Genomic DNA, 24,552 nt, shown 5'->3' on the forward strand with positions numbered 1-24,552 from the left:
GTGACAATGTGACATCACACAAATTACCGTTTCTGGGTTCCTGCAGAGTCGCTGTCTTCTTCAGAGGGTAAAAATCTCGACCAACTGTATGGTCTTTGTGTCCATATCGGGTAATAAATCTATCGGAGTAAATATGAGGCAGTATATTGTTATCTGTTAACTGCATTAAAAGATACATATGTAACCGCATCTCACACTGAACACATCCCGCCTGCCCTGATAAAACCCCTGAACAGATCGTGTGTTAATTAATCTAACTTTCTCAAGGTACGCCCTAACCTACCCTGATTTAACCTAACATACCACAGCTACACCCTCACTTGACCTAACCTAACCCATCCACATTTTAAAGAAACCTACGCTAATCTAAACTTTCCAACCCGCATACTAGCCTACGCTAAGTTAATCAAACTTACCCTACTTATATCCACACGTAGCCCAACTTACCCTAACCTATCCATATTCTAACCCAACCTAAGCTAATCTAACCTGTCAGAACCACAACCTAACCTACCGTAATAAACCTAACTTAACCTAACCTACCCATCCTAACCTGGACCCAACCTGAACCTAGCTTAACCTTACAAGAATCTAACCTAACCTACTCACCTAGCCTAACCAGGACGCCCCCTACGTGTTCCTGACATGTTTTTTTCTTTTTTTCTTTTTTTTTTTCCCCCGTGTGTTTTTTGCGGTTGGCTTCAGGTTTCCCGCCTTAATGAAAATAGTTTGGACAGTGTATTATCAAAGTTCCAGAGTTCTTCGGACCAAGTTCAGGCTTATCTTATTAAAAAGCGTCGGCAAAGTTTGTAAACAATTACATTCTCGGTGTCCATCTTGCAAGCCTCAGCAGGGAGCAGAGACACACCACAAACTTCTTGCCAACACCTTACCTCTTCTGGTTAGACCTGGTTCATCACCACCACCACCACCACCATCATCATCATCATCTTCACCACCCCTCTTCTTTCTTTGGGCATACCTGGACCATCATCATCATCATCATCATCATCATCATCATGAATATCATCATCACCCTCTTCTTTCTCTGGGCATACCTGAACCAACATTCTCTCTCTCTCTCTCTCTCTCTCTCTCTCTCTTTCTTTCTCTCTCTCTCTCTCTCTCTCTCTCTCTCTCTCTCAAGATACTGGGATACAGGATACAGAAAGATTAAATACAGGCAGATAAATTTAGAGAGCGATGATAGAGAGTTACTGATAAGAGGCAGAGAGATAAGGACGAATATTGTGAGGTAATGGAGCTTGAGAGATAGATGGAGAGGGTGAGGGTGTTCTCTCTCTCTCTCTCTCTCTCTCTCTCTTTCATACGAGTACATCTCTAACTCAGCCGCCCTTTACTGTCTCTTATCTCTCTGTCTGTCCGTTTGTCGCTATCTTTTAATCTGTCTTCTGTCTATCTCTCTTGCCTATCCATCTGTGTATCTATCAGTCTTAATCTCTGTCAGCTGTTTATCTGTCTGTCTTCATCTATCTGTCTCTGTCTACCTCTGTCTATCCGCTGTCTGTCTGTGTATCTGTATATGTCTGTCTGTCTGTTCATCTATCAATCTGTCTATCTGTTTCTATATATGTGTATCTGTCTCTTATATATCTACCACTCGTGCATCTGTATTCTCTCTCTCTCTCTCTCTCTCTCTCTGACTTCAAAGATAACATTTTTAGATTAATATTGAGGAAGCGACATTAATTTCTATCTGACAGACCTAATTAAAGGATTGGGGCCGCCAGGGGGAAGAGGAGGAGGAGGAGGACGACGACGACGACGAGAACGAGGACGAGGATGAAGAAGAGGAAGAAGTGTGATTAAATAGCGCTCTCTCTCTCTCTCTCTCTCTCTCTCTCTCTCTCTCTCTTTATATAGAGAGAAAGAGAGAGAGAGAGAGAGAGAGAGAGGAAAGAAAGACAGAAGAGGGAGTGTAAACTTAGCCGTAGTCAGAAGGACAAGGAAAGAATGAACGAAAGGAAGACAGAAGAGGGTGGAAGGAAAGACGGATGGAGGAGAGGAAAGGGCAGACACCCAACAGCAGCTCTACATCGAGTGATCGCTCACCATCCACTCACTCGATGTAGTGCTGCTGTTGGGTGTCTGCCCTTTCCTCTCCTCCATCCTTCTTTCCTTCCATCCACTTCTGTCTTCCTTTCCTTCATTCTTTCCTTGTCCTTCTGCCTACGGGTAACTTTACACTCCCTCTTCTGTCTTTCTTTCCTTCATTCTTTCCTCTTCCTTCTGCCTGTGGGTGACTCTACACTGAGTGACAAGCCAAATTGTTTCCTGTACACAAGGAAACCATTTACTACGCTGTAACCATACAACCAAATTTTGGCGCCTGGTGGTTTAGTGGGTAATTATTGCGCTCCAATGGGATTGAGTCGGTGAAGGTTTATATCCAAGGGGTGGTTGGGGTTGATTGCTCACGTAATGCCACTCAGGGATGAGTGAGGCTGGTCACTCTTATCTTAAATGTCGGGACCAACTGCCTAGCCCCGGGCTCCTACGCTCCTCATGGGGCAGTGTAGGACTGGATGATATATATATATCATCATCATCAGCCGTTTGAGTATCTACTGCAGGACCGGCCTATCCTGACCGAAGTCGGGACGATACAGCCAATGTATCTCTACCAAGTGGCTTAGCCTGTCTGGTAGAGATTGTATGTAGGGTGAGAAGTGCTTGTAAGTGTAATTGTAGAGTTGGAGCGGCTTTGGATGTGTGTGTAGTCTGTGAACCAAGTGTAATAGGCCCGCGCAAGCAGACTGGGTGCAAGCATACTTTATAGTAAGCGACACTGGTTCAGCCACAGCACCCCTTGTGTCCGCCAATGCAGTACGTGGCCGGGTGAACACTCCCAAAGTTTATTACCCTGGCGGGGCGCGAACCCTGGTTCACCCGCGTACGAAACGCACACTCTACCACTGTACCACAGAGGTTCCATATATATATATATATATATATATATATATATATATATATATATATCCGGAGAGAAAGAGAGACTGACTTACAGACAGACAGAGATAGAGATTCTCTCTATCTTTCTTGACCTCCTTTTCATGGGGTTAAGCCAGCCGCGAAAATGACCTCCAAAATCATCAGCACAATGGCAGTAATAACAAGTTTCTTTTAAGTTACACCCACACTCCTTCACCTTAATCCCAGTCAGTATAAAACCACCAACCTTTCATTAGCACACCTCTGGATCACTACGCGTCTTCAGTAACTCCTCCAAGGGCATACACGCACGCACGAATATTCTTTTTCCAGCGGCAAATTTTTGATGTTTTATTTAGCTGTGTGTTGGTCGTGCTGCATAGTTTGGGGTTAGGTCGTGTCAAATAAGAAGTGGAGGTGTGTGTGTGTGTGTGTGTGTGTGTGTGTGTGTGTGTGTGTGTGTGTGTGTGTGTGTGTGTGTGTGTGTGTGTGTGTGTTTTATCGCTTCATTACGATGACATATTTTCTGTTCGGTTGTGTACTTACTCTCACTAAACAATATCATTCAACTTAAGAATAACCTCTTATACTGAAGAGATCAAAGAAGACAAGGCCCAGTACTCTCGTCAATTAAGGAAGCTCTAACGCCTCTTCCTAAGCTATTTATTATGTTCATTACATCTTGTTGTCCTCATCTGTGTTACTTAAGTCATTCTGATATCTCCAGGCTCTGTATAAGTAAGGTATAGAAATTATGTTAACCAGCCGGATCCATAAATAAGTCGCTAAGGAGATGTTAGGGCGCGTCCACACGTGTACTCGAACATATGTTGGCAGCACAGCTGGCAACATGTTTGGGTACATGTATACAGCAGTATTTGGACAGATGCATGCAAACATGTTACAGTGCAGCTTCGAGCACTGACAGCAGAGGTGATGGGATAAGTGTGTCCATACCAAGCAGCTGAGACTTCGTCATGATGTTGCCAACATGATCTGGACGCTGCTGTTCCCAACATGTGTGCAGCGTGTTCGATGCTGTGTTGCTTACATGTTGCCAGCACTTGTTCGAGCACATGTGTGGACTCGCCCTTAGGAAGCTTCCTTAAATTACGAGGATACGCACAAATATACTCCAGGCTTAAATGTTTTTCCCAAGCAAATAAAATCGTCTAACGATGCCAAGAAGTAAGAAATACATCATCATAATGAAAACAGACCCTTCCAATAAAGAATAAAAGAAAAGGAAAATATCTAAAACTTCACTTAAATCTCACGCAGAGACTTTTGGGCAAGATCTCTGTTTCTTAAGTGCGTCAGCACTGAAGAAATGAAATAAAGGCCTAGAACTACTGTATAATGTAGCAGCTGTATTTCTTAATCTGGAAGAATGCTTCGAGTCTTTACCTTGCAGCTATGTCTGGGATAATAAGAATGTATGATAGTTTGATGACAGGAGGTTGTAGGCAGAGGGGAAGACATATCCTAAGTATGCACTTCCAAGGATGACCAGTCGTGATGTCCTGTCGGCTCTCCTGCCCCTGTCTCCTTGATCCTACCAGTTTAGGACTGCTGGATATGGGTACATAAATTTTCATCCCTCAAAGCTCTTTGGCTCCTATGACTCACCTTAGTTAAATATAAGAGTCTGATGTTATCTTGAATAGAATATAACAGGTTTGTGGACCATGAGAAAGTTGATGGTAACAGTATTAACACTCAGGCTCTCTTGACTCGCTCTCAGCCCCGTAAGATCGTCCGGCATTGGTTGGAATATAATATCAGAGTTGTCTCGACCATGAGAGAGTTAACATTGGACTTGTCTAGTGATTTTCCGTGTGCTTGTGACGTGCGATATTGCATAGATTTCTCATCCCGTTATTTATTACTGTATACTCACATTTGTTCACAGAATATTAATCCGATGATGAAGGTGATCTTCACTACGCTTCTGCTGTAGTTGTTCTTAGGCAGTATGTAGCCTATGTGTGTATCTCTCACTCTCTCTCTGTCTCTCTCTCTCTGGATATATATTGTACATATATATATATATATATATATATATATATATATATATATATATGTATGTATATATGTATACACACACACACACACACACACACACACACACACACACACACACACACACACACACATATACTGTGTGTATATATATATATATATATATATATATATATATATATATATATATAGCGGAGTCAGGAAAAACACAGGTGAGAGGCTGGAGTTTATTCTCTAACGTTTCGACCAGAGGCCCTTATCAAAGAGAATGCTACATTTGGACTGACTTGAGCTGCTTAAGTACCCGCCGGATCACCTCCTCTTGCTCAGTGTCCACACCCCCCATGACCTGACCTGACTCCGCCGCCCGTAATGATTGCTGTTTCCGCGCCTCCAGCACAGAAAGCCGTTACGATGGTCAGTTGTGCTACCCTTGTTTGCACAAATGTAAGCTGCTTCCATTGCCCTCCTTACACATTTACTTAAACCATTGTGTATTATTTGTGCTTCCTTTCACGTGGGCAAGTGCTTATGCTCATCAGTGTGAACAGCCAAAGAATTTGATGTTCTGTGACACCTTACATCGTTCTTATGTTCATAAAACCTCTTATTAAGACTCCGTCATGACGATTCTGAATTATATTCTGGCGTCACCCATAGCTGTCCTCATTACCCGTCCCCTCCGCGGAGGGGCTCGAGGACAGGTATTGTTTTCACTCGATTTGTCTGTTTGTCTATCCGTCTGTCTGTTAACTACTTTTCGCAAAAGCTACTGGTGCGATTTTGACTAAAATTAGAGGGATGATGGACTATGACCTTCTGATCACCAGATTCAATTTTGGGCCAAATTGGGTCAAGGCCCAGGTTGTAGCCCCCCCCCCCAAAAAAAAAAAAAAAAAAAAGAAAAAAAAATCCGTCATAACTCCTTTCAAATTCGTCATATAGACATGAAACCAAAACCCAAAGGTGCAGCTTTCAAATCTGCATCCAATAACATACTTCATTACATCAGAGGATAGGGGGGTCAGTGTCAGGTGGGTCGGGCCTGAAATTTCAAATGAGCTTAAAATCGTCATTTTTCACCCGACTTACTCCAAATTTGATATGTGACATCTTGACTCGATATCGTGTTGTGTTTATACATCAGCACTAAAATGGCTGCCAGGTCAGGTTTGCTGTGCCTTGGCACCGCTTCTTGTTAATATTTATTGGTATTACAACATCCTGGGTTTGTTTTGAAACTACTTTGTAGAGATAAAAGTGTATACGGTAGTCATCTCAAATAACAATATCCAATGTCTTGCGTCTGATCGGACATAGCGGACGCAAATCGTGTGGGAAGGCATGGCTGAGCCTCAACAGATGCAGGCGAAGTGGTCGAGACCAATGGGTAAATAACCAGTGGCAGAAGGAGGAAGCTCTAATATTTCCATTTTTCTTTGCACTGGAAATATTACCTTCTGTAAGAGCAGCCTCATTGTCTCAAGGAATAATGAATGAATTATAATAAAACTCATTTGTAAATAAGAATGGGTTAACGGGGGGCGGGGGAATAACATCGTCCTAGTCAGCATTTCTTTCATGACAGAATTACTAGCATTGTTTTTCCAGGTTTCACTTTTATAGTATACTGTGTTTCCGTCTTTCCCAATAAAATTTCCATATCATATCTTAAACTGTGTGTGTCCTACCTCAGTTTTTCCTGTTAATTTAAACTAAAGTTAGTGTTTCTGGCAGGGGACTTTTTTTTATTACCTATTTATTTATTCATTTATTTATTTATTTACTTATTTTTTGATGGTATTGTCTTGTCATAACGCCCATGTTCGCGGTAATGTGAGCTGCCTAGCGTGGGTCGTCCGGCAAGGTTATGGATCAGTTCTGAAACATATACGAAAATAATTCCAACACTTCCCCATGCCACTGATTGTATTTCTGATGGTCCAAGTTCAGGCTTAAATCTGCCCAAGCGGTGACATCTGGTAAGTTTTTTATTTTTTTTTTTTTTTTTTTTTTCATTTTTTTTTGATACAGTAAGCTTATAATCTCAGCCTTAGATATTTATACACACGTAACATCTGTATATTATTCGTTAGCGAGATTATGGAAAACACTGTTGAATGGAGCTACACCAGATTGTTGTTGTTGTTGTTGTTGTTGTTGTTGTTCTTATTATTATTATTATTATTATTATTATTATTATTATCATTATCGTTATCATTATTTTTTTAACATTCAGCCAAAGGTCAAAATGATAGGTCAGAGTCAAGTTGAACACTTTCGAAATTTGAACGAAACAGTGGAATTGTTGAGGGTCAAGCAAGGAAGAAAGATTTTGAGAATAACCAGTTGAAGGTCAAAGTCACAGTGGAGGGACGTTAGACGTATTGTAGGGCGTGAATGTTGGAATCTGGTTCCCTAACACCTCTTCCTTAGCTATTTAATTTGCTTTTTACACCCTATTGTCCTCTTCTTTGTTATATAAATCCCACAGACATGGTCATACTCTGCAAAAATAACATACAAAACGATATTAACCAGCCATATCCAAATATAAACCGCTGAGGAAGAGGTGTTAGGAAACTTCCTTAACCAATGAGAGTACGGAGCTGTCTGTAATCCTTGAAGGAGGAATGTACTCTTGTGTACTCCTTGAAGGGGTAATGTACCCCTGTGTACTCCTTGAAGGAGTAATGTACTCCTCTGTGTTCCTTGAAGGGGTAATGTACTCCTTTGTACTCCGTGAAGGGATAATGTACTCCTGTGTACTCCTTGAAGGGGTAATGTACTCCTCTATGTTCCTTGAAGGGGTAATGTACTCTCTGTGTGCTCCTTGAAGGAAAGTGTACTCCTGTGTGCTCCTTGAAGGGATAATGTACTCCTGTGTGTTCCTTGAAGGGATAGTGTACTCCTGTGTGCTCCTTGAAGAGAAGTGTACTCCTGCGTGCTCCTTGAAGGGATAGTGTACTCCTGTGTGCTCCTTGAAGGGATAGTGTACTCCTGTGTGCTCCTTGAAGGGATAATGTACTCCTGTGTGCTCCTTGAAGGGATAGTGTACTCCTGTGTGCTCCTTGAAGGGATAATGTACTCCTGTGTGCTCCTTGAAGGGATAGTGTACTCCTGTGTGCTCCTTGAAGGGATAGTGTACTCCTGTGTGCTTCTTGAAGGGATAATGTACTCCTGTGTGCTCCTTGAAGGGATACTGTACTCCTGTGTGCTCCTTGAAGGGATAATTTACTCCTGTGTGCTCCTTGAAGGGGGTAATGAAGGATGTATGAATTCTAAAGCTCGAACCTAGAGAGAGAGAGAGAGAGAGAGAGAGAGCTATGTACTTAAGAACGATCCCTAATAATGTATAAAGTCTTTGATGCCCGAGAGGGACACCTTCACGTGGTGGTAATAATATAACCGGGCGATGGAGCTGCCTGGTTATACAAACGTCCCTCACATCCTTCCCTATCTCCCAAAAGGAGGATGTGGACTGCAGGGAACGGGCAGCATCAGCCATCAGTCCAATGGGTTCACGTTCAAATTAGTTTTAATATACTAAGCAACAAGACAATGATAAAAACAAAATGTATTAGTATATCTTAATTTAGAATAATAAATTACGTACAGTGCAATGAAATATTTACAGGGAGACGTAAAGAACATATCTGTGATATAAATTGTTACTCTCTCTCTCTCTCTCTCTCTCTCTCTCTCTCTCTCTCTCTCTCTCTCTCTCCATATTATTCCATGTAACTCATTGTGAGACATGGGCAGTGACTACGGCTGTACATCGTTTCCATAGCATTTTCGTGACCAGCATCATTTTCTAGTCATCTGGATCAAACAGCATTTAAGATAGACCGATGTTTGTGTGTGTGTGTGTGTGTGGGTGTGTGTGTAAAACTGATCCAGCGAGCTATGCGACCCAGAACACTATACGAGTACTTCAGCCGAAAGTTGATGCATAACATTTTTGCGTCATATGCTTGTAAAACTCCCCTGCTTGAGGAGCACCGATACTTTGTTTCCTTCAGAGTTGTCGAACCAATCGTGGCATGTTATACCATTTCAGAATTGCCATGAAAATTGGCTCCTAAAACGTTTTTCCAAAAAGATCAAATAGCCTATTGTTGGAAATGTCCCCCTCCAAAAAAATAAGTAATAACAACAATAATAATAATAATGATAATAATAATAATAATAATAATAATAATTGTTATGCTAGGTGTTTATAGGTCGACGACTCGTCTTAAGAACACTAGCTGCGGAGCCGGTGTCCTCTTTCGAGACCGGAACTTGAGTACAGTACAAGAGGAGCAGGTCATAAAAACTCTGGGCAACTACCTTACACGTTTATTATCTCAAATTCAGAAACAAACAGATACAATGCAAATATGACAAAGACAATACTCTGTCTGGGTACAAAGTCAGTCACAGGCCAGGAGAGTGTGTACAATAACAGGGACGGAATACACTGTCACACAATACACTGTCCAAAGTACACTGTCGGAAGTTAATCTCAGGACAGGAGGATTTATACAGGGCTGCTGAAGTCCTGGGCACTTACAGGTGTCGGCCAGGTGTGGGAGGGGTCCCATCAGGTGTGCCTTCCTTCAGAGGGCACGGGACCGTCCTCAGGGTCTGCGTTGTCTGGAGTGGGCTGCTGGGCGGTGTGGAGAGAGGCCCTTCTCTAGTAAGGCCTTAGTGGGACGTTCGGTCCCTAGGACTGGGACCAAATAGGGAGAGCAGGCCCGCTTGTCTACGCCTGCCCTGGAGAGAGGGTCGTCGTCTTCTGGGGCTGGGGAGGTCACGCCCATGGGTTTGAGGGACGTCTTGGGGAGCCTGAGGACTGCAGTCTCTCTTGGGTTGGGTCGCTGTCAGGTGTGGGCTGTGGGGTCCTTTCCTCTGGGAATCTGGCAGCAGGTGGTCTCGCCTGGGCACCGGCTGAACTGCTCTTACTACCAGGGTCATGATGGGGCCTTGCCAGACCTCCTCCAGACAGGGTAATTCCTCCTGGGGGCTGCTTCTGTGGGGAGAACAGGAGGGGCGTCCCACTGGGCCACAGGAAAGGTGGGCTGAGCAAGGGACGTCCTCCGAGGAGGAAGTCACAGGGGGCGAGAGACGGTTGGTGGGCAGTCTCTCCCTGACGTGGCTAGTGGCCGTCATCAAGGTCCCAAGGGCAACAGGGGTAGGGCAGCTAATGGCCGTCACTGGGGCCCGACTTCTTGACAGGACTGAGTGCATAGTGTGGCTGATGACCGCCACCCGTCCACAGGTGCGGATAATGGCCGTCACCAAGGTCCTGTGAGGGGAGGCGCGGCTAGTGGCCATTGCCAGGGCCCTGTTCTCCTGGTGGACTGCGAACTGAGTACAGCTAATGGCCATCACCTGTTCACTGGTGCGGCTTATGGCCATCACTGAGGTCCTGGGAGGAGAGGAGATGGCGGGCACAGTGTGGCTAATGGTCGTCCCTTTCCTGTGGTGTGGATAATGGCCGTCACCGAGGTCTCACTCCCTGTAGCAGCTGCAGGAGGGGAGCAGCTAGTGGCCGTCTCTCCACAGGTGCGGCTAATGGCCGTCACTTGTCCCTGCAATGGGGGGAGGGGGGATGCAGCTAGTGAGCTGCTAGTGGCCATCTCTACAATTTTGCGGCTAATGGCCGTCACATGGGTGCTGTCTGGGACTGAAGATTCAGTCCCATCCCTAACCTGGCGAGGGCTGGTTCGGCTGAAGGGTAATGCCCTCGCACTGCGTACTCCTGGTTGGGTCCGTTGCGGGGAATAAGGGCGCAAGGTAGTAGGGGACATAGGTCCGTACTGCCTGGGTAGTGCGCGCACTTTCGGAGCCCCACCGTGGTCTCCCCTTGGTGTGGGGGTCGAGACGTTCCGGTGGTGCGTCGTCACCGGTAGTATTTCAATAATGATAGTAATAATAATAATTTCGCTTAGCAACAACTGAACACGAACACTTTTGTCCTTTCAGCTATTAGGACAGCCACGGTAAGTCGTACCTTTCGAAACTGTCATGAAAATTGCCTTCTAGTGCAACCAGTCGTTAAAAAAAAAGTCCGAAAAGGGACACAAAAGCCATCTTGCTCGCTAAGGACACGGTCCACACCTGTGGTGTGGACATGGGTGGACACCTGTTTCGTGATTTATTATCAGAGTCTGAGAAGGATGAAAAAAAAAAAAAATACAGGAATGTCTCAGGTGACAGACCAGACAGACTGTATAGACGACCCGTACATACATACATACATAAAAGCAGCTAAATCAAGGCAGGTGAAAAATACGGTTGAGTCATTGGCGTCATGAGACAAGCACCAATCACGTCTCACCTCTGCTCTGAAGAGACGCTGATTGGTGAAGGCGGGAAACGGAAATGACACGGAAGGAAAACAGAGAGGAAGTTTAAAAAAAGGGGGGGGGGGGTAGGGAGGAAAGCAAACAGAGAGGAAGGTACTCAAAGAGGGAAGGGACAGAAAAGGAGGAAAGAAATTAGGGGGGAGGGGGAGAAGAGGAAGAACAAAAAACCAGGAGACGAACCGTGTTGAAAAAAGAAGAGAGAGAGGAAGGGAAGGAAAAGTTGGAAACAAAGAGAGAAAAGTAAGATTGAGAAGAAAATAAAGAGGGGAGAGGGGAAAAATGAAAGAGAGGATTTCAGAGAGGGAAGGAAATACAAGAAAAAGAAATGTTAAAGGAGAAAAAAAAAGAAAGAAGGAAAAAGAACAAAACAAGGAAGGAAGAAGAAGAAGAACGAGGGAAGATGGCGGAGGATAAGGAGTGGATAACAAGAACTGAGAGAGAGAGAGAGGAATAAGAAAGTCCAAGGGTAGGACAAATGAACAAGAAGAGGGCTGGTGGGGGGGAGGGAAGAGGACAATGGCGTTAAGTCTTCCTATTAAATAATAACCTGTAACTCTCTCTCTCTCTCTCTCTCTCTCTCTCTCTCTCTCGAGGATGAAGTCGGTCCCATGCCATTGTGTCCACCAAAACTACATCTCGTCTTCCGTACCTCGCCAGAATGGGAAAGAAGATCGCTTACTTTCGCTCCTCCATTCTGTTTGTGAGATAGAGCCTCCTTTTCCATCAAGTGTTAGTAGCCAGGCTCTCTCACTCGCTCACTTTCTTCCAGTTGCTCTCTCTCTCTCTCTCTCTCTCTCTCTCTCTCTCTCTCTACTACCTTATCAATATTTATGCCCATCTATCTGTCCATCTATCTACCTCTATCTGCCTGTCTTTCACACGTTCGCATATATACCTCCCAATCTTGTTCTTCCATTTTTTTTTTTTTTCATGTTCAGTTCGAAAACTATAGGGTAAAGAAGGAATGAAAAAGAGCATAGAGGTATTTGTTTGTGTGTTCTTACCTACCTAATTGTTCTTACCTAATTGTATCTTTACAGGAATGAGTCAAGCTCGTACTGTCCCGTGTCTTAAACCATATTTATCGTACATATCCTTAAATTTGTGAATTGTTTTGGCACACACTATTTCATTCGGTAGTGCATTCCATTGATCAGTTGCTCTGTTTGGGAAACTGAATTTCCTTACGTCTTTATCACCTCTCTTCTTATGCAGTTTTTTGCAGTGTCCTCTTGCTGATGCTTCTCCATATGTTAAGTAATCATTTATGTCTATTTTCTCCTTTCCTGATATGCACTTATATAGCATTATCTTGTCACCTCTTTTCCTTCTCTCCTGTAGTGTTGGTAGATTCAGTTTATTTAGTCTTTCTTCGTAGCTTAGGTCCCTTAAGCTTGGTATCCATCTTGTAGCGGCACTTTGAACTTTTTCAATCTTGTCTATATGCTTTTTGAGATGATGACTCCAGACAACTGATGCATATTCCAGGGTTGGTCTAATGAATACTGTTATTATCCTTCTTAGCATGTCTTCATTTATGTATGTGAATGCTATTCTCATATTTGCAAGCAGTGTATACATGTTCCGTACCTTCTCGCTGATGTGGTCAGCCGGAGATAGTCTGTTATTGATAATCACACCTAGGTCTTTCTCTCTTTCTGATGTGTATAGGGTTTTATTTCCTAACTTATAATCCCAATCAGGTTTTTTCCACTTTTACCAAACTTGATTACATGACACTTGTCCACATTGAATTTCATTTGCCATGTACTACTCCATTCATGAAGTTTATTTAATTCTTCTTGTAGCTCCCTACAAGAGTCTGTGCTAGTAATTCTCCTTTGTATTTTTGCATCATCTGCAAACATATTCAGATAGCTCTCATTTCCAGTGTTACTGTTTATATCATTTATATACACTAAAAACATGATTGGTGCTAGCACCGAACCCTGTGGTACTCCACTAGTCACTTCTTTCCATGATGAGTAGTTTCCTCTTAGTACTGTCCTCATTTCTCTTTTTATGAGAAAGTCTTGCATCCAACAAAACAGTTTGCCTCGAATTCCTCCTTGATGGTACAGTTTCCATAAAAGTCTTTGGTGTGGTACTGTGTCAAAAGCTTTCTTGAAATCTAAATAGATACTGTCCACCCATCCTTCCCTTTCCTGTATTGTGTTTGTTACTCTGTCATAGTAGCTCAACAGATTAGTAACACATGATTTTCCTTTTCTGAAACCAAACTGTCTTTCTGTTATCATACTGTGTTCTTCTAGATGATTTACCCAAGCTTTTCTTATAAGTTTTTCTAATACCTTGCTTACAACACTGGTCAGTGATACTGGTCGGTAGTTGAGAGGATTTTGTCTATTTCCTTTCTTGAATAAGGGGACTATATTTGCTTTTTTCCAAATATCAGGTAGTTTCCCTTGACTCAAGGATTTCTTGAAAATTAAGATAATGGTTTACTTAACTCCTTTGCACATTCTCGTAATACCCAACATGAAATTTCATCAGGACCACTTGCTTTTCCTCTGTCTAATCTACTTAACTCCTCCTGTATTACTTTTTCTGCTATTTGTATATCTGGTAGTATGTGTGGACATGCGTGTTCCACATAGTCCCTCTCAAATTTTTTTTCTTCTGTAAAAACTAATTGGAAATTCTTATTTAGTGCTTCACAAATATCTTTCTCTTGTGTATAAGTGATTCCCTCGTCCGTAATGGATTGTATTATATCTTTTACTTTGGTTTTGCTTCTGATATAGCTGTAAAACAGCTTTGGTTGATCACTACTTTTATTTATTATATCCTCCTCAAACTGTTTTTGGGCTTCCCTCCTTATTCTTGTATAGTCGTTTCTTGCCTGTTTGTAATTATTATACGCCCTTTCACTATTGTGTCTTCTGTATCTATTCCACAACAAATCTCTTCTTTCTTTTGATTTTTTACATTCTGTATTGAACCATTTCTGTATTTTCTTATCTGCTTCTTTGTGCTGTGGGATGTACTTCTGGACTCCTGTTTCATAAAATTCACAAAAATTTTTATATACAGCATTTAAATCTTGTCATCTAAGCTCATTTTTCCAATCAACTTCTAAGAAATACTTCTTTAGGTCTTGATAATTTCCCTTTTTATAGTTTAGGCTCTTTTTGTAACTGTCATTGCTGTTTACTATGTCATATGCTATCCTGAAGTTATAATTTAGTACTGCATGATCGCTTTTGCCGAGTGGAGGGTGATATATTAAACTGTCAGTGTCATTTTCTTGCCTAGTAAGTATTAGATCTAGCACTGAAGGTACATCAAGTCCTCTTTTTCTGGTGGATTCCCTCACATTGCGTTAAGAAAAACTCATGTACGAGATCCAGGAGCTTTTGGTCCCAACAGCTTTCTTGGCTATTTATATCTAAAGTATTCCAATTTATATTTGTATTGAAGTCCCCAGTTAGTATAATTCTTTCCGATTTCTCTTCCATTTTATGTAGCAATGATCTTATACTCTGAATTGTACTCTCTGCCAGGTCCTCATATTCGTCTCTTTCCCATGTGTTTGATCTGGGTGGCATGTACAAATTGGCTACAATTACTTAACCTTCAGATGTGTCGATCTCTACTGCAATCAGTTCTACTTGTGATGGTATATCTAGGTTTATTTCCTTGACTTTTAGATTTTTCTTAGTTAATATTATAATTCCTCCTCCTTTTTTTAAATTTCTGTCTCTTCTTCATATATTGTATTCCTCTAAGTTTAGTATGTCATTGGATATCCTTGGTGTTAATTTTGTCTCAGTTAGGCATATTATTTGTGGTTCATTTTCCCTGACATAATCATTCATCTCTAGTAATTTAGATACCATTCCATCCACATTTGAGTACATGAACTTTATCATCTTGTTTATATACTTGTCATGACATGGTTCTACTACCTTCCTCCTTTTTCTTCCATCCTGTTTGTGTACCACTTTCGTACCTGCAATCCTATTACTTTGTAAAAAAAAAATTCTTCTTCTCCTCTTTTCCCTCATTTTTTGTTTTTGCTTCCTCCCTTTTCTCTTTCAGTAATTCCAGTTCCTCTTGTGTTAGGCATCTTTTTATCCATACATTTTTGAACTCCTCTTTTTCCATAAGATTCTTTGCATTTTTTAGTATCTCTTCCACAGTGTTTACACTCTGGAAAGTCACCTTTAGAGGTCTTGTCTTGCTTTTCTCGTATTTCCCTAACCTTTTGTGTTCCTCTATGTCTCTACTAGAGATTTCCTCTATGTCTCTACTAGAGATTTCCTCTGATACTTCTTTCAGTAAGCTCATTACATTTGCCATCTTCTTTTTGTCTCTAGTGATCTTGTTTTTAACTTCTTCCTCTTCTATACCAGTGATTACTATTGATTTATTTATCTCTACTGAATCTCTGACTAACTTTGGATTGTTTTGGATTATTCTTTTCACTTCCTTTTTAATGCTTTTTTCCTCCACCCTTGTTTCTAAGTCTTTCTTTACTTTCACCATTTCAGCATACGTGGTTTCTACATCATTTTTGTAGCTTTGTACAACTTCATTCACCTGTGTTATCTTCTCCTCAATATCACTGCTCTGGTCCATAAGACTGCTTGCTTGCCTAATTGTCTCTGTGTTATTTTTGAACTCTTCCATAACACTCTCGTGATTGACTACTGTACTTGCCATTTCACTCACTTTCTTCCTAAGCGTACTCAATTCCACTGTTAGTTCACTGATGGTTGTGTCTTTCTTATTGGCCTCCCTTCCTAGTTTTTCTATTTCTTCCTTTTGCAAGTGCATTTGCTTCTTTATTTCGTCAATTTCATTTTTGAAAGCCATTTCTAGTTTGTGTACACGTTCAACCAGTCTATTGTGAGTCTCCACTTCAACCAGTTCTTGGTAGAAATCATCATTTTGCTTTTTACTTTTATCCCTTTTCTTTTCCAAATTTGTTTTACTGAAGTATGTATCCATTTTGTAATACTAAATGAACAGAGTATGAACTTACAGAGTATGTACACTTTCCCCGTGTTGCTGTAGTCTAAACAAGCCCAGCTGACTCAGCGCATCGTGGTTCTTTGTTCTGTTTGAACCAGTCTTATTTAAACTTATTATTTCTTTTCCTTTTAATAATGAAAAATCATTTAGTCTAACCTGGTACAGAGCTTGACTCATTCAAAGATACTAATTTAGGTAATGCCACTGGCCGTGCTGGTCTGGTACGGAGCGCCGATGACGGACGTGTACCTCCGATGACTCCCTGTGTGTGTGTGTGTGTGTGTGTGTGTGTGTGTGTGTGTGTGTGTGTGTTCCAAGATAGCCTAGATAGAGAAATAGATACAATATAGAGATATAGATATAGGTAGATATATAGGTGTCAGGACTGTAAAATATCTTAATACATAATAACCAGCAACATACATAATATAGTCTAGAGGTTAGGTCAATGTCAAACCTAGGGGCCAAAGGAAGTGACGTTAGCACCTCTCCAGAATGCCTTTCACCAGCACAATAGCCCACAAACAGCGCCTCGTGACCATACTGGCTCAATCGGTAGAGAGTTGGCCTGCAGTCCTGACGGACCCGGGTTCAAATCCCGCTGAGGCAGGGAACAGTTTAAGGATTTGAATTTCATAAAAATCAGACTTTACTGATCTACCAGAAGGCCCGCCGACATGTCGTAAAAATACCCCCACTAACACCAATACACCAGTCCTGTATGAGACAGCCCTAGCATGTATTCAGTATGGACAGTGGGTGTTAGCGCCGAAGTGGTGACATGTAGAGGTGTGCGGTACGTAGGAGGACTACTGGGCCTTGAAAGCAGGCTGTGAAGCCTATGCCCAGAGTCGGTCACATAAAAAAAAAAAAAAAAATACACACACATACACACACAGGCTTCTAGAACATTTCAACAACAGTATAGCCCACGTGACACGACCCCTGCTAAACGAGAATGTAAGAATCAGAGATGAGAAAGGGGCTGGCGATCGTAGCGAAAGGTTGGCAGAGAGAGAGAGAGCGAGACAGGGAGGTAGCTAGCGGGACTCTACTTTCTACTTCACTCGTGTGTAAGAGACTTTGTTAATATTTCCAAGACAAATAAAAATAGTCCCATACTAATCTTTACCTCTCCTGTCATTGCATGACAAAGGGAACGAATATTATCTACTTACAAAACTACTCACGTATAACAACCGCTCGTCCACGAGTCTAATATACAGTATGTATAACTGATCTACAAAACTTCACTACAAGAAGCTACAAAGTTTCTACAAGATATTGTGGCAGCGAACGTACGAATCTCGTCTACGAATCTACAGTGAATTTCTACAGAAGCAGGCGAGACTCTGACCAAGATTAGCTTCAGTTCTTTAGTGAATTCCCACAGAATACAAGCTACGAGCCTACGAGTGTACAGTTGAGTCTACATTATCAAGATAGAAAACAAACAATACCTCGTACAACCAACAACTGACAACCAGCTCCTGACAGTATTCTCTCCACCCCCCCCCCCTCCATCTCCCCGATCATCACGCTGATGTAGAGGTGAAGAGGTCACACGACGCCTTGCCAGTAGTTTAACAAAATATTGATTCAAACAATCTTCCAATTTCTACGACGAACCAACGAACTACAACCATCTACGATCAGTTATGTAACTGCAAACGATATGTAAATTACAATACAATTATGTACAATACAATTATTATGTAACAATTCATACAATGTTACTACAATTCTGTATTACCAGAATCTTCATACAAGTTAGGTGAAATATTAGACATTACTAAAGGGATAACTCCATATGTAATGTAATGACCTAGCATTATTACCATTGCACAATTATATGCGTATGTCTGTTATACATACACATTTTACAATACATTATACAATATTCTATAATCATTTTAACTATATTGCATTTGTTCAGTTATGTATACAATTTGTTTAAAATGTTTCTAAAATATTATTAGGCCAGTACAATAGAGAATGGAAGTAATGCGAGTATAAGTGGCTGGGGAATGGCTGGGAGGAGGAGGGAGGTGAGAAGACAGGAAGAAATCAGTAGGATAGAAGTTGTGGAAGCAGTGAAGAAAGTTAAATTGGGGAAAGCCCCAGGAATTGATGGAGTGTGTGGTGAAATGCTGAAGTATGGGGGAGAGATGTGGAAAATGTGCAGATTGGCCTGGGAGGAAGGTAGAGTCCCGGAGGATTGGAAGTCAGGTATAATTATTCCCTTGTACAAAGGAAAAGGGGAAAAAGAAGTGTGTGGTAGTCATAGGGGCATCTGTCTTCTTATTATAATAGGAAAAGTGTATGGTAGGATACTTATTGACAGAGTTTGAGAAAGAACAGAGGAATTAGTTGGAGAAGAACAGGGAGGCTTTAGGAAGGGAAGAGGTTGTGTAGATCAGATATTCATTCTTAGATCTTTAGTGGAAAAGTTTCTAGAGAAGGGAAAGAAGTTGTATATGGCTTTCATGGATTTGGAGAAAGCATATGACAGGGTGGATAGACAAGGATTGTGGAAGTATTAAGAATATATGGAGTAGATGGGAAGTTGTTGAATGCGTGAAGAGTATGTATGATGGTGCTAAGGCTGCTGTGCGTGTGGATGGTAAACTGAGTGAATTTTTCTCTTTAAAGGTTGGGTTGAAACAGAGATGTGTCATGTCTCCATGGTTGTTCAATCTGTACATGGATGGGGTAATAAAAGAGGTACAGGGTAGGGTAGTGGATGTTGGAGTGGCCCTGGTGAGAGAGGGTAATGTTTGGAAACTCCCTGTACTGTTGTTTGCAGATGATACTGTATTGTTGATTGAAGACGAAGGAGAGCTGCAAGGCATGGTGGATGAGTTTGGGAGAGTGTGTAAGAAACGGAATCTAAAGGTGAATGTAGGGAAGAGTAAAGTGATGGTCTTTGAGAGAGGTGAAGTCAGTGAATGTACAGTGAGGTTGGATGGTGAGGAATTGGAAAATGTGAGTACGTTTAAGTACTTGGGTAGTGTGATGAGTAAGGATGGAGGTTTGGAGGGTGAAGTGCTTGAAAGGGTACAGCAGGGAAGAAAGGTTGCTGGTTCCTTGAAAGCAGTGATAAGAAGCAGGCAAGTGAGCATGGAAGTGAAAAAGTTACTACATGACAGTATTGTGATACCAACTCTAATGTATGGAAGTGAAGCTTGGACGTTGCCGGAAGGAAACAAGTCAAGAGTGAGAGCAGTGGAAATGAGTTATTTAAGAGGAGCCTGTGGAGTCACATGGAGAGACAGGCTGACAAATGAGAATATAAAAGAGCATTGTGGTGTGGATGTGGATGTGATAGGAACTGTTAGGAGGAATACACTGAGGTGGTTTGGCCATGTGGAGAGTATGGAGGGTGAAAGACTGATGAAGAGAGTGTATGTGAGTGAGGTGGAGGGGGGAAGAGGGAGGGGGAGGCCGATGATGAGATGGAGGGATGGGGTGGAGAAGTATTTGAGAGAGGGGGGTGTGAGTTGGGAACGGGGCAGTGAAATGCCGGGGGACAGGGTGACGTGGAGGCGATTTGTTTGTGGCCACCCCGAATGGGATTGAGGCGTCTGGCAATAGATAGATAGACAATATTATCACGAATATTATGTCTGTACAGTATTATAATCAGTGTTATGTATTAATTGATTAGCATATGTCAATGATGATTGCTGTCGGAGGACCACCAGTGGGCGTGACCGAGCGATGTCAGGACAGTAAAATATCTTAATACATAATAACCAGCAACATACATAATATAATCTAGAGGTTAGATCAATGTCAAACCTAGGGGCCAAAGGAAGTGACGTTAGCACCTCTCCAGAATGCCTCTCACCAGCACAATAGCCCTCAAACAGCGCCTCGTGACCATATACACACATACACACACAGAAGCTTCTAGAACATTTCAACAACAGCATAGCCCACCTGACACGACCCCAGCTAAACGAGAAAGTAGGAATCAGAGGTGAGAAGGGGGCTGGCGATCATAGCGAAAGGTTGGCAGAGAGAGACAGAGCGAGACAGGGAGGGATAGCGGGACTCTACTTTCTACTTCACTTGTGTGTGAGAGACTTTGTTAATATTTCTGTAATGCTAGGTGAAATTAGGCTCGACTTCTCGTTCCTGTTTCACCTAACGTGGAGCAGGGTCCTCTTTCGAGACCGGAGCTAGTGCAATAAAGAGAGGCAGGACACAAAAACTCTAGGCAACAACCTTTACACATATATTACCACAGTCAGACACAGGACAAATCAGCAGATATTACAGCACAATATATAGCAATATAAAACCTTATCTAGGATATGAGTATCTCGCAGGATACTTGCTTCTCTGATACTAATGACAACACAAACAATCCTAATGTATCAGGAGTGCAATAAATATAGGCGCGCGCGCGTGGGCGCGGGAGGGGGTTGAGTCTCACTAGGAGGAGATAGGGGAGGTGCGGGGAGTGACTTGTGACGGCTAGGGGAAAGTTATGGTAATACTGTAAGGCGGCAGATATTAGCCGTGAAGTTTATATGGTTTCCGCTAGCCAAAATACTTTGGTAATTGATTTTATCCTTGATTTACACTTACTTGAGATATGGGAGTGAGAGCGGGTGGTAAACAAGATTTATTGGTAGCGTGGGGGAAGGAGAGAATACTGTTAATACTTCCGTTCACACTATTCCTTCACAGTAATGGGGGTATGTCTTTATAGGCACAGGCTTATTAATTCAGAGATGTCACTCACACGTATAGTCAATCAGATCTTGTTCCACACTCTCGTCCTTTAACTTCTCACTGTGATCTGATTTACCCCGATATTCACTATATGAAATCACTGCACAGTACTTACATTAGGGGAAATCACACTTAACCTAAATCACTCATGTTACAATATCACACGTATTCATCAGGGGGATAGGCAGGAACATGTCATCGGTGATCCTGCTGGGCTAGGGGCACCGTCAATGTGAGGCGTGCCGAGAGGGCACGGGATAACTCGTAAGGGCGTCCTCTTGTGTCCTGGACTCTCTGTGGCTTCCGGACTTGGCTCCGGTGTGTGGCCCAAGGGACTGGGGCCGAATAGCTCCAGGAACCTCTGTGATAGGTCCCGGCGTTGTGGGGGCGTAGAGCGATCACGCCTGGGTGTCCTGGGGAGAACCGAGAGAGACTGTGGGCTGTGGTCTCCAGCGTCTAGGGGCGCTGACAGGGAAGGGCTGCGGCAGTGACTTCCACTGGGGTCCGTCAGGTGTGTCTGCTCTAGAGCCAGGCGTAGGGAACAGAGACCAGGGGAGGCTGGGAGGCCTGTCTGGGTCACTCTGGGACAGGAAGCCTGGGCTCCAGTCTCCTGCCGTGGGGACGTCTCTCTACTCTGCACGCCCTCGGAGCGACCGTAGATCGTCTCACGATGGAGGGAGCGACAATAGGTCGTCTCTTCCACGACACTCTCAGAGCGACCATAGATCGTCTCACGAGGATGGGAGCGACCATAGATCGTCTCTACCGGAGCACCTTGGGAGCGACCATAGATTGTCTCTGCCGGAACACCTTGGGAGCGACCATAGATCGTCTCTGCCGGAACACCTTGGGAGCGACCATAGATCGTCTCTACCGGAACACCTTGGAAGCGACCATAGATCGTCTCTACCGGAACACCTTGGGAGGGACCATAGATCGTCTCTACCGGAACACCTTGGGAGGGACCATAGATCGTCTCTACCGGAACACCTTGGGAGCGACCATAGATCGTCTCTACCGGAACACCTTGGGAGCGACCATTGATCGTCTCTACCGGAACACCTTGGGAGCGACCATAGAGCGTCTCTACCGGAACACCTTGGGAGCGACCATAGATCGTCTCTACCGGAACACCTTGGGAGCGACCATTGATCGTCTCTACCTGAACACCTTGGGAGCAACCATAGATCATCTCTACCGGAACACCTTGGGAGCGACCATTGATCATCTCTACCTGAACACCTTGGGAGCGACCATAGATCGTCTCTACCAGAACACCTTGGGAGCGACCATAGATTGTCTCCACCTGAACACCTTGGGAGCGACCATAGATCGTCTCTACCGGAACACTTTGGGAGCGACCATAGATCGTCTCTACCAGAGGGGCGCAGTCTGGAGTATGCTTTCTAACTCCACCCCTAGCTGGCTCAGCAATTCCACTACGCGAAGGTAGTGTCCTTCTCCTACGGTGGCGGCGGCATGGTGGCTGCATGTCACAGGGGCGCACGGCCCGGGCTGACATGTGTCGTTGTTGCCCGGAGTGGTGGTGGCTGGTGGCGGCCACCCCGTGGGGTCCGTGTGGGGGTGTCGGCGTATCTGTGGGCACACTACACTGTTCTTGGCTTGCCCTATCGTCGGGGGTACTATGGTATTCTTCGGGGGCACTGTCTTTCAAGCCACGCATTTTAATTTCCAAGACAAATATAAATAGCCCCATACTAATCTTTACCTTTCCTGTCATAGCATAACAAAGGGAACGAATAGTATCTACTTACAAACTACTCACTTATAACAACCGCTCGTCCACGAGTCTAATATATGTATAACTGATCTACAAAACTTCACTACAAGAAGCTACGAAGTTCTACAAGTTAGGTAGGTAGATAGACAGACAGACAGATAGATAGATAGACAGAGAGATTGATATAAAACCGATGACTAAGAATGGTAAAAACATATTTTAGTCGATATTACTCTTATCATATGTGTTTACCAGTTCCATCCGGTAATATCATTTATTAGTATAGTTTTGTTTCCTCCAAACGACTTAATTCATCTTAAGATAAACCTCCATGAGTGAAGGGGTTGATGAATGCTACATCTAACCCCTGTAGTTCGAAAAGTCTCTCGTAAGCTGAATAAAAGCGTCTGAAGGTGGCAAGAAAAAGTTAAAACAGACGTCATCGTATAGAATGGTTAACCACTTCTCACCCACTGACGTATTGTTAGATGTGGTAACATCTCCAGGGGTGAACCTGTCTGTCAGTTACCCCTTAAAGATTTTCGAAAACGAGGTGCTCGTTTCGCAGATAATAATGAAGTCTATATTATATCCCTGCTTTTACATATATGTAGTATTTACTCGTATACCTGTTCATCTTAATTATAGTTCGATCACTTTAACTTGGAGATTTTCGTCCTTCTGCAGCTTAGTCCTTACAATATATTCTTCCCATAGTCATTGTGACTTCTCCGCTGACAAAGCAAAGAGAAAGATTTTAAGCCTTGTGGAGAAGATGGAAATGATTGAAGCAGATGAGAAAGGCATGAGCCAAGGTGACCACAGTTGCAAGTTTTGGATTAAAAAAATCGACTCTGCATGAAATCCTTAAGGCCAAGGACAAAGCAAAAGAGACTTAAAAAAAAAAAAAAAAAAAAAAAAAAAAAAAAAAAAAATGTGAGGAGGGCTAATGATGTGTTCAGGAGCAGGAAGCTGCCCAGCGATAAACTAGACGAAGCGGTGTACAGTATAATTGTACACTCAGGAGCAAGCGGAAGATGTTCTTGTACATGTCCTGGATATCCACCATGCAGCACAAAGGCTTGCCACTCACCTTGGATTTAAAAATTTCAAGTGTAGTGATGGTTGGCTGTGAAAGTTTAGTGGGCGCCATGGCATTGTTAACAAGACCATAACTGGGGAGATGCACGGTGCCGATTTTGATGCTGTGGAGCCATTCGTCCAGCATCTTTGGAACTGATGGAGGACAAGGGCCTTCTTGAATTTCAAATCTACAATGCAGACAAGACTGGGCACTGCTGGTATGCTCTTCCTCAAGACACCCAAGCTTGCAGAGATACTGGCAACATTCCAGGGCATAAAACAGTGAAGGAGCATCTCTCCATTCTGGCCTGTGCCATTGTTGATGGCTCTCATCACCTACAGCCAGTTATAGTAGGCATGAGCATGTGACCAAGATCACTCAAGAACATCATGGCCAAGCTTTATGTGGAGTATCATGGGAACAAGTCTGCCCGGTTTACCCGGGGTATCATTCATGACTAGTTCCACCACAGCTTCAACCTTTCTATGAGGCAGCACCAAAACAGGTATGACAACATTCCTGACAACATTAAGGCAGTGCTACTGTTGAACAGTGCACCGGCTCATCCTTCCTCCACCAAACTTTCCAGCAAGGAAGGACAAATCTTGTTTTTGTTCCAACCAGCCAACACCACTGCTCTTATTCATTATCCAGAT

This window comes from Coenobita brevimanus, chromosome 46 (assembly GCF_032717465.1).
Source record: "Coenobita brevimanus isolate Jiangsu-jjx chromosome 46, ASM3271746v2, whole genome shotgun sequence".
NCBI classification, from domain to species: domain Eukaryota; kingdom Metazoa; phylum Arthropoda; class Malacostraca; order Decapoda; family Coenobitidae; genus Coenobita; species Coenobita brevimanus.